This window comes from Aethalodelphis obliquidens, unplaced genomic scaffold (assembly GCF_003676395.1).
Source record: "Aethalodelphis obliquidens isolate GAN/ISIS:26980383/991018 unplaced genomic scaffold, ASM367639v1 scaffold27, whole genome shotgun sequence".
In the NCBI taxonomy this organism is placed as follows: Eukaryota; Metazoa; Chordata; class Mammalia; order Artiodactyla; family Delphinidae; genus Aethalodelphis; species Aethalodelphis obliquidens.
This window is the reverse complement of record NW_020837971.1, coordinates 18,191,081-18,202,831: the sequence shown is the minus strand read 5'-3', so window position 1 is coordinate 18,202,831 and position 11,751 is coordinate 18,191,081. Positions and strand designations below refer to the sequence as shown.

General features: G+C 43.8%; 1 long non-coding RNA gene across 1 annotated transcript in view; it reads left to right on the top strand.

Annotated features, from left to right (window-relative positions):
- Nucleotides 1-8,556: 8,556 nt before the first annotated feature.
- LOC113629617 (uncharacterized) overlaps nucleotides 8,557-11,751 on the top strand; it is a 3,452-nt gene continuing 257 nt past the window's right edge. Inside the window, exon 1 of the long non-coding RNA XR_003436631.1 lies at nucleotides 8,557-11,608. This is a non-coding gene — a long non-coding RNA (uncharacterized LOC113629617). The remainder of the gene's footprint in view (nucleotides 11,609-11,751) is intronic.

Sequence of the window (11,751 nt, the reverse complement as noted above, 5' to 3'; positions counted from 1 at the left end):
AGGGAACAGGGCGACAGCCTGGAAGTGTCTCTCCAGGGTTGGCCGGGCCCTGGGTGACACAAGTGCTGCCCCCCTGTCACCCACATCGCTGGATAAATGTACCCGCCCAGGAGCGGGGCATGGGGACAGTGGAACACAGGAGAAGCTGGGGATAAACCCAGCTGAGCCCTTAGCTCCTGAGGACCCTGGCGGGTCAAGGTGGCCTGCACAGGAGAAATGCAGTGTCCATTGAGGACCAGCTCCACCCCAGACATGGTCACCATCCCCTGCTTCTCCTTATCACAGTGTTCTGAGAAGGCCGCCTGTTGCCCCTTCAAGTTAAGGACACCGAGATTCGGAGCAGGCGGTACTTGCCCCATGTCCCGAGCTGGCAGGTGGCTGACATGGGTATCAGCTCTGGTATTCCTCTCATTTGGAAACATTTATTGTACCTCTAGAAGGAGCCAGGCTCTGGTGTGGGCACCAGGGCTGCAAGGTGCCCAGGCTGAGCTCCACGCTCTCAGGGGCCTCCACTGACTGAAAGTCAGGGGCCTGATACCCAGCACTCTGGTCTTGCAGTGTCACTTTGCTGTCCACCCTTCCTCAGAGAGGGATGGGAGCCCAGGAAATGAACCTGGTCCCCATCCAGGTTCCCAAGGGCATCCCGGGCTCAGACACAGCTCCCTCCTCAACAAAGTGTGACTGGGGACCCTCTTGGGATGAATCCAGTTTAACAAAACCAGAGAGATGCGCTGAGGCGCTCCGCACAGGGTGGAGTGGTTGTACGTCTGAATGTTGCGGCACGCGGGGCCTGCCTACGAAGTTAGGACGTTGATAACATCCTCAATCACCTGCTATGGGAAATGAGGGACTCCAGCCTCAGGGCAAAGGCAAAGGCACCCCAGACAATCCCATGTTTCTAAGGATGCGCGCCAGCCAGGCATCCTACTGAGGATTTGGAGCTGACAGCTCCCTCAATTAGCCAAGGTCATTATGGATATGGTGGGAAGGTGTCTAAGCTGGTGGAGAAACGCCTCGTGCTCCTGCTGTAACAACACTAAGCATCTCAAGGCTCGAGGTGGCTGCAAAGACAGGTGGAAAGGATGCCTTCTTTAGAGGCGTGAAGTGCCAGATATCTTGTCACCCAGAGGGAAAGGAAGAATAAATACACTTTTCCCACTTCAAATGTTTTGGTTGTCTAACATCCTTGAAGTGATTAGTGACTTTTCATTTCTCGTTGTCATGATGAACCGAAGGATTTTAAAGTAATTGATGTGTCTGGTCCAAAGAAATCTTTTTTCTTTTTGATCCTCAAATTCTTCCCTCTTTGACCCCTGGCAGCCCCTTCGAGTTGGGTTTTCTACCTTTTGACCTGCCCCTTGCAGTCTCCAGCAGCCTCCATTTTTCAGGGAAGATCAGATGTTTCAGATTCAACTCAGGCCAGGAATCAGCCATGGCCTCAGGCGTCTTGGTGCTGGTTGATGGGAAATAAGAATTCAAGAGCACAGTCTGGGTGTAGCCAAGCCACTGTGCCAAACCCCGTGCCCACCATTTCCACCAGCGATTCTAAAGCTTTTAGACTAGGAGAGTCACCATGGAGGAACCACCTGAAATACACATTACTGGACCCCACTCTCAGAAGCTCTAATTTAGAAAGTCTAGGGTAGACTCTGTGCTCTGAACATACTCCTCAGTAATTCTCATGGACTGTCATTAGAAGTTAGCTCCAGCAGGAAGGACCCACAGAGACCTTTGCTGGTGTGTGGGGGAGGTTTTCTTCTGACCTACAAGATTATCAATAGTCACAACATATAGTATTTTATGCCTAATCCTTGAGTCAGCGTTTCAAAAAGCTTTTTCTCTCCTTAGATATTTTCCTTTTTTCAATTTTCTTGGGGTGAATAATTTATTGCTTTCTTTCAAAATCCAATTTGCTCATCCTCTCAAACCATCCTGAATGTATTTGTGAATTACGTGACAATCTTGAGATGTAGACACAGAGTTTTGAAACAACTTTCTCAACAAAAACAAGGGGAAATCTTGGAATGAAAATCCATCTGTCTCCTGCGGTTTGGTTTGATGAAAGTCTTGCTGAAACATCAAACCCACACATCCGTCTTGCGTGGAGGGAGGAGCATAGAACTGAGGGGCTCCAAGCATGTCTGAGACTTTCCCATAACTCTGGTCTCCATGGGTCTGCCTGGGAAATTATGGATTTGTAGTCATTTCTGTTTTCAGCGTTTTGGGGGTTTCTTTGGCTGTTTCATAATCCAGAAGCATACCAGCTCTTCTCTCCTAGTGTGGTATCACCCAGAAGATGAGTGCAGGGCCAGAGCTGGGACCCTCTAATTAAGAAACCTCCATGGAATGGAGATTGTAGAGGCTGAAATAGGCCAGCCGGTGGGAGACAAAGGTACAGGATGTTCCCATGAGCCTGTTTCCTGCGTCCCTGGCTAAGGTGAGGGGTACTGCCTGCCAGGGAAACTTTCAAGAGCAGCTTGTCTCTCAACAGTAAGAAAAGGACAATTATTCAGGGTTTGGGGGCCATGAGATACGGAAGGTGGAAGTTTTTATAACTTGGAAGTAGACTCTGAAATGAGAGCTCTTTCTGGAAATGAAGACGGTTGGGGTCTGGGCTGTGAGTCCTTTCAGAGCAGGCATGGGAGTAGGGTTTTTTTTTGGCCTCTTTAGCTTGATTTTGGGGGCGCTGTAAGTGTCCCGCAGAGCTAACAACATAGCACATGCTCAGTAAATGTTGAAGAAATGAACAATCAAACAAACAATCCGTCGCTTCATTCACGATTAAATCCATAGGTGAAGCTGGCCAGGACCCTCTCTGTAACACAGCGTGGCCTCAGGCTAGTCATGGACACTCGCATAACCTGCAGTCCCTTTTCTCTAACACTGTGTTTGCTTTTAACAGTGTCTAAACATCATCTTCCAAAATTCCTCCAGATAGTGAAGACTAGTTAGGTAAGGCACTCCCCATGAGGTGGCAATGACGCATGAAGAAGCCAAAGCTAAGGAAGTGACGGCCCCAGGCAAGGCCACTTGGTAGGAAGCAGCTGGCCGGGACTCCCCCTGCTGCTGCAGACACCAGAGAGGTGAGGCCCTGGGCCGGGGACAAGAGGCGGGAATGCCAACCACTTTCTCGTTTTCCCTTGTACTGTTATCAACTCCCTTTGGATTTCCCACGAGCTTAGCTGGTCCAGAGGGAGAATCTATTTTAACATTTGCCCAAATCCAAGCCACCATTTGGCCAGCCCTTCCCCAGGGGCAGACCGCAAGTGCTTTGCTGGCAGCTCCATGCACTGTGGGTGGTTGCAATCGTGAGGCTGAGTCCACAGGCCTGTGGCCACGCAGAGGAAAGGCTGCGTTTGGCCCCGTGGGTACCTGGGGACACTCTGTCCCCAATCTCCCCAGCCCGCTGCTCCATCCTAGGACCTTCATGCTCTGCTCACTCGTAGGGTCCACATGGGCACGGTCCCCGCTGATGGACTCCTATGGGAACACTACAACGACTGCCCTTTGTGGGAGCAGAGGGACCCCGATGGCCTCTTCCTGATACTGACTGCAGCACCTTCACCTCACAGAGCCCCTTCAGTCTCCCTCAGTCCATGGACTTGCACAGGGGCTCCCCTGCCTTTGGGTGGCAATTTCCTGCTCTCCTGAGGTTACTGCACAGGGATGCGCTTCCTCAATGGTCACCCCAGTTTGGCTGCCTTCAGGGAGCTGAGGAGGACAACTGTGGACCAGGGACTGGCATTCGTTGTTCAAGACACAGACTGCACAGAGTCCCTCCTAAGGAAGGGCTGATCTGGGATTCCAAGGTGTGGCCTGAGATTATAGAATATAAGGCACTTATTATGTTGAGGTTGTCTCCTTTCATTTCTAGTTTATTGAGTACTTTTTTAATCATGAAAAGAAATTGAGTTTTGTCAAATGCTTATCTAATAAGTTGAGATGGTAATGTGGTATTTTTAATTCATCCTGTTAATGAGGTTATTACATTGGGTGATTTTTGTATCTTGAACCATTCTTATATCCCAGGAATAAATCTCTCTCCATCATGGTGTCTGATCTTTTCAGTATGCTGATGAATTAGACCTGCTAATATCTGGTTGAGAATTTTGAATCAGTATTCACAGTGGGTATTGGTCTGTAGTTTTCATTTCTTTTTTTTTTTTTTTTTTTTGCGGTACGCGGGCCTCTCACTGTTGTGGCCTCTCCCATTGCGGAGCACAGGCTCCGGACGCGCAGGCTCAGCGGCCACGGCTCACGGGCCCAGCCGCTCCGCGGCATGTGGGATCTTCCCGGACCGGGGCACAAACCCGTGTCCCCTGCATCGGCAGGCGGACTCCCAACCACTGTGCCACCAGGGAAGCCCTGTAGTTTTCATTTCTTGTAGTGTCTTTGGCTTTGTTGTCAGGGTAATGTTGGCCTCATATAATGAGTTAGGAAATGTTCCATCCTCTTCAAGTTTTTGGAAGAGTTTGAGAAGAATTTGTGTTAGTGTTTTAAATGTTTGGTACAATTCACCTGTGAAGCCATCGGGCACTGGGCCTTTCTTTGTTGGGAGGTTTTTGTTAATGAGTCAGTCTCCTTACTAATTGTATGTCTATCCAGATTTTCTATCTCTTCATCATTCAGTCTTGGCTGGTTGGTAGGTTGTGTGATTCTAGGAATCTGTTTTGTCTAAGCTATCCAATTTGTTGGCAAACAATTATTCACAGTATTCTCCTATAATCCTTTTTATCCCTATAAAATTGGGTGTAGTGTCTCCTCTTTCATTTCTGTTTTTAGTTATTTGAGTCTCTCTCTCTCTCTCTTTTTGTCAGTTTAGCTAAAGGTTTGTCAATTTGTTGATTAAAAAAAAAACTACTAACTCTTGGTTTCATTGATTTCCCCGTTGCTTTTCTATTCCCTGTTTTATCTATCGCTGCTTAATCTTTATTATTTTCTTCCTTCTGCTAGCTTTGGATTTGGTTTGTTGTTCTTTTTCTAGTTCTTTAAGGTTTAAAGTTAGGTTGTTGATTTGAGATCTCTCTTCTTTTTGTTATTTCTTTTTGCCATACACGGGCCTCTCACTGTTGTGGCCACTCCCGTTGTGGAGCACAGGCTCCGGACGCGCAGGCTCAGCGGCCATGGCTCACGGGCCCAGCCGCTCCGCGGCATGTGGGATCTTCCCGGACCGGGGCACGAACCCGTGTCCCCTGCATCGGCAGGCGGACTCTCAACCACTGCGCCACCCGGGAAGCCCCTCTCTTCTTTTTAAATGTAAGCATTTATGGCTATAAATTTCCCTCATTGCTTTCATTGTGTAAGTTTTGGTATGCTGTTTTCATTTTTATTTGTCTCAAGATATTTTCTAATTTCCCTTGTGGTTTCTTCTTTGATCCATTGGTTGTTGAATAGTGTGTTGATTTTCATATATCTGTGAATTTTCCAGGTTTCCTTCTGCCTTAATTTCTAGTTTCATTGTGATCAGAAAAAATACTTTGTATGATTTCAACCTTTTAAAATTTGTTAAGACTTGTTTTGTGGCTAACATACGGTCTATCATAGAGAATGTTCTATGTGCACTTGAGAAGAAACCCTAAATATTCCACAGGAAAACTATTAGAACTAATAAATAAATTTGGTAAAGTTGTAGGATATAAAAATCAGCACACAAAAATCAATTGTGTTTCCATACATTAACAATGAACTCTCCAAAAAGGAAATTACCAAAACAATTCCATTTGCAATAGCATCAAAAGGAATAAAATTCTTAGGAGTGAATGTGACTAAGAAGGGGAAAGAGGTCTATAGTGAAAACTACAAAACGTTTCTGAAAGAAAATTAAGAAGACACAAATAAATGGAAAGACATTCTGTGTTTGTGGATTGGAAGACTTAACATTGGTAAGATGTGAATATTCCCCAAAGCCATCTACAGATTCAATGCAATCCTTATCAAAATCCTAACATTTTTTGTGGGAATGGAATAGTCAATCCTAAAATTTGTTTAGAATCTCAAGGGATCCCAGATAGCCACCAAAAAAAAAAAAAAAAACTTGAAAAAGAGGAACAAATCTGGAGGCTATACTTTCTGATTTCAAAATTTACCACAAAGCTACCAAAACAGTGTGTTACTGGCATAAAGACAAACATACAGACCAGTGGAATAAAATATTAATAGAAAACTAACAAATAAACCTTTGTATGTATGGTCAAATGATTTTCAATTATACATTTTCAAGGGTCCCAAGGTCATTTGGTGGGGAAAAGACAGACTTTTCAACAAATGGTGTTGGGAAAATTGGGTATCCACATGTAAAAGAATGAAGTTGGATCCTTACCTAATACCATATACAAAAATTATACCAAAATGAATCAAAGACCTAAAAGTAAGAGCTAAACTATAAAAGTCTTAGAATAAAACATTAGAAGGAAAACTTCATGACATTGGATTTGGCGATGATTTCTTGCATATGACACAGAAAGTCAACAACAACAACAAAAAGATAAATTGGACTTCAAAATTTAAAATGTACTTCCAAATTAAAAATGTTTGTACATCAAAAGACACCACTAACCTCAAGGAATAGAGGAAAATGTCTTCTAAAATTTTGCAAATATTGCAAATCATATACCCTAAGAGGAATTGCTATCCATAATAAATGATGAACTTCTACTACTCAACCACAATGAAAGCAAACAATGTGATGTGAAAAAGGACAAAGGACTTGAATAAACACTTCTCCAAAGAAAATATAGGAATGGCCAATAGGAACACGAAAACATGCTCTACATCACTGATCATTAAGGAAATGCAAATCAAAACCACAGTGAAATTCCACTTCACACTCATTATTATGGGTATAATTTTTTTGGCATGTGGGATCTTTCCGGACTGGGGCACGAACCCGCGTCCCCTGCATCGGCAGGCGGACTCCCAACCACTGTGCCACCAGGGAAGCCCCATGGGTATAATTTTTTAAAAATAGAAAATGAGTGTTGACGAGGATGTGAGGAAGTTGGAATGCTTTTGCTTTGCTGATGGGTATGTAAAATGGCACAGCAGCTGTGGAAAACAGTATGTTGTTTCCTAAAAAAAAATAAAGCAAACAAAAAAATAGAATTACTGGATAATCCAGCAATTCTACTTCTGGTTATATATCTAAAAGAATTAAAAGCAAGGACTCAAACAGTAATTTGTACACCCATATTCACAGCAGCATTATTCACAATAGCCAAAGGATGGAAACAACCCAAGATTCCAGATGAATGGATAAACAAAATGTGGTAATGTTGTAAATAAATTTACTACATACATATAAGTAAATATTCCATAAATGGGATATTATTCAGCCTTGAAAAGGAATGAAATTCTGACACATGCTTCAATATGGGTGAACCTTAAAGACTTTTTCTAAATGAAATAAGCAAGACACAGAATGAATGAATGTATGAATGTATGAATCCTCTTCTATGAGCTACCTAGAGCAGTCAAGCTCATAGTGACAAAAAGTATAATGGTGGTTACCAAGGGCTGAGCAGAGAGGAATGGGGAGTTACTGCCTAATGGATACAGAGTTGCAACATGGGATGATGAAAAAGTTCTGGAGATGGATGGTGGTGATGGTTGCATAACAATGTGAATGTACTTAATTGTACATTTTAAAAAGGTGAGGGCTTCCCTGGAGAGTCCGCCTGCCAATGCAGGGGACACGGGTTTGTGCCCCGGATCGGGAAGATCCCACATGCTGCAGAGCAGCTGGGCCCCATGAGCCATGGCCGCTGCACCTGCGCATCCCGCAACGGGAGAGGCCACAACAGTGAGAGGCCTGCGTACCGAAAAAAAAAAAAAAAAGTTAAAATGGTAAATTTTATGTTATGTATATTTTACCATATAAATGAATGGGAGAAAAAGGTATAAGCAAAGAAGAGATGTTTTCCCTCTCTCAGATGGGGAGGCATACAGTGATGCTGGTCTCAGAGACTTGGGGATTCAGAGGACGCCTTTGGCATCCTCAGTCTTCCTTGTGCCTTCACCCTCACTTGCCCCCTCTACCCCATACCCTGTCTCCCCAAATTGGCTGAAATTCTCTCCGCATCATGGCCACAGATGGCTCCCAAATTACATCACGTCATCTTAGTGACTAAAGAGAAAACAGAGGGGTTTTCTTGTGCAGAATATGGGTATAAATTCTCAAGAAAGGATTCTAAATAGCACCAGTTATTTTATGCGTTCATGTGGGATATTCTGATCAGCAGTCCTTCATGGACCATTTGGAATAGAAAATGAACCATTCCCTGGATTTTGTCTTTTAAAGGAGCAGGGGGAACCATAGTAGACAGGCAAAATTAGCAGCTTCTACAAAAGGGCTAATAATATTTTCATTGAAGGGTTGTGATGAGAGTTAGAGATGCTGTGTATTTTTTTTTTTTTTTTTTTTTTTTTTTTTTTTTGGTCACACTGCATGGCTTGTGGGATCTTAGTTTCCTGACCAGGGATTGAACCCAGGCCCCCGGCAGCGAAAGCCCTGAGTCCTAGCCACTGGACCATCAGGGAGTCCCAAGAGATGCTGCATTTTAAGTCCTGTAAATGGTAGGCATGCACTAAATGGAGGCTGCAGGAGTTACGTCTCCATAATTAATCTTGGAAGATGAATTTGAAAACCTATCAAGTCTTAGAAAACTGTCTTAGCTTTGCTGAATTGAACGTACATGGGGTCCTTACTATCGAGACTGTGTTCTTCATATACTACTTCCCACTAAAAGGCACCAGGCTCCTTGTAGAAATGGAGGATTCCAGGGACAGGGCATGGAAGGTAGAGGAGGATCCTGAAACGTCTTGAAATGTGCAGGCCAAGTCAAAAGACATAGGAGCCAGCTTGAAGGGTCTCTTCTGGCATATCATGGGTCACTTAGAACATCACAAAGGAAAACAACTGTACGGGGAATACAAAAAAATCCATGAGGTCCATATCACACTTTTCAAAAACCACTGGTCATTTTCAGAGCATCAACTCATTACTCTGGAAACTGCGAAAGAGAAGGAATAAAACAAATAGCCTATATATCAGGATAACAAAATAGTTGATGGAGGTATATTTTTCTTCATAGGTGAATTTCAGCTAATAAATGCAGAAGGTATGATAGATTAAAATCCCCTATTTTGCAACACCTAATAAAATAACAAATTTAGGGAACGGTTATCGTTAATAGCTGTAAAAACCCATGAGATGAACTTGACAAGGAAGTGGAGGAATCAGGCGGACACCACCTAAACCTATGGTTAATCTTAGAATGTGGGACAACCAGATGCTATGTGCACCAAAATGTGATGTGGTAGGAGGTGAATAGCACCGCCATTGATTCTAAATCTAAAAAGTCTCTAGATGCATCTGTTGGTTTGTGGGAAATATGGAAAAGAGAGAGACAATTGAATAGTAGGGTGGGAAATCATTAGCCAAATCTAGAATAAAAAAATTATCTTGTTTTTTAAAACAAATCAATGGCAGGGAAATGAACAGGAGGAATTATAAGGTCCAATTGTAAAACAGAACCCACCCAAGGTAGTTCAATAAGTGGCATTTAGGAGAGCTGTTACAAAGAGTGGAAAAGTGAAGAGGGCTAATGGAGAACAGTCACACCAGGAAGTACCATCACACTTCCTGGTGCAGCAGAGCCCAGGGTCAAGCTGCCCAGGAGTGTGGAACCCTAGGTGAGGGGCCACCTGATAATACATTCTTCAGGTAATATACTTTTTCTCTCTACTAGCTTATAAGATCTTTTATTTATTTATTTTTTCTGTCTTGGATGTTCTAGGGATGATTTCTCTAGGTATGATTTATTTATTTGGCTTGGTTATTAAGTTCTGAAAAATTCTCAGCCATTCTCCCTTTGAATATATTTCTCCTGCATTTCTTTAGTCTCTCCTTTTGAAATTCCTCTTATATGAAAATGGAATATTCCCACTGTCTCTTTCAAGACTTTTTACTGGCCTTTCGTATCTTCCATCTCTTTATCTCCCTCTTTGCTACATTTAGTGTGATTTCCTCAGATTTATTCTTCAAATCACTAAGTTTCTTATTGGTTGTGTTTAAGTTTTTGTTTCTCTCTCTCACTGAATTTTTAACCAAGGACTATATTCTTAGTTTCCAGGGAAGCCGGGCACCAGTTTTTCTATTAATGTCTCAGGTGGGAGATTCCTATACTACACAAATGATATGAATTCAGATCTCCTACTCTGTGCAGTATCAACCAAAGTGGTAACTTCTCAAGGGTAATTTTTTGCTGACTAAACTCCAAAGAAAGGCCGCTAACCTCTTCTCCATCTCTTTGTAGTTTGGGAGGACAGGGGACCCTGTGAGTCTCCAGGCCTCACACAGAGTAGTTGTTGTTCCTCTGTCCTGTCCGGGGCTGGATCATGTCTGCTGTCCTTTCAAGAGCATTCTAAATGCTGTCATCCACCCCTGTGGCCACTGCTGGTTCAGCTTTCTCCTACAATTCTGCCTTTACTGTTTGATCTTTGTTTCCATCTGAAAGAAGTGGGCCTTTATTTTTTGACACTTGGTTATGTAAGTCTTTTGTCACAATGTCTTATTCATTACTTCTACGTATTTAAAACCAGAAAGTGGCATCAGCTCAATCCACTGTGCTGCCAGAAGTTTCTAGTAGCAGAAGCTTTAAAAGGAAGAAATGTAATGATGAGTAGAGTATACACAGAAATATACATACGTCCTTAATTACCTAGATATTCAGTGCCTTTGCTCTGTACTCTGGGTATTACCACATTGGATAAAATCCCTGCCCTTAAAGGACATCACCTTGTAATGAAAATATACAGAAATGCACAGAAATAGTAAAGGAGAAATAAAGGGGAAGAAAGGAGAAAGTGCAGAATGTGGGTGTAAAACTCACACCTGAGCAGGGCTCACGATAAAGCCCTTCCCTCCGGGAGCACACACATGGCGAGGAGGGCGATAGCCAGAAAGTTCAACCCAAGTGCAGGAGATGCAAAAACATAGTACTTTGGTTGGCTGCCGTATTCTATGTCACTTCCGTCTGTGCAACGATGAATTGCTAAAGAAGTTACATGCAAGCGTTTTCAAACTTAATTACATTTTAAGTGTCAAGGGAATCTGTGTCTCAAGGCAGCTTTCATAGTGGCCTCTGCCATGCACAGCTGTGGTGTCCACTGGCCTCGCAGCTTCTTGTGACCCATCCATGATCACTGATGTCTGGCTCACTCTTACACCCCCAGCACCAGATACAGGACATGACACGTAAGATGGACTCAACAAACACCTGGCCACTCAATGAAACAACTACTCTCCAAGCCCGTGCACCCAGCTTCATGCATCACACATTATTCTTGGAAGGCCCTGGTGTTTTCCATCCTGCAGGATCCATAGGAAAGTGTCTTTCCCTAACCCAAGGCCTCCAACACCTTCATGTAAAGGCTGCTGAGTGGCAGCAGAGCATGGGGACTCTGGCTTTTCTCCACCCCACCCTCTTATTTTCTTTTCCAGTGAGAAGCTGCCAAAGTAAAACAGATTCATTCTACTCACAGGATCCTGAAGTGGCCTCCTGCCCTCCAGGGGACGCCCAGGTGACGGCCTGTTCCCGGGCCACACTGAGTGAGTGAGCCAGGGACCTGGAAGCCCAAGCGGTGGAGGGAGACCCCTAAGCAAAGCCCCCAACCAGCGATGGAAGTACTCAAGCGGAACAGGCACACACACACACACACACACACACACACACACACACACACACACACACA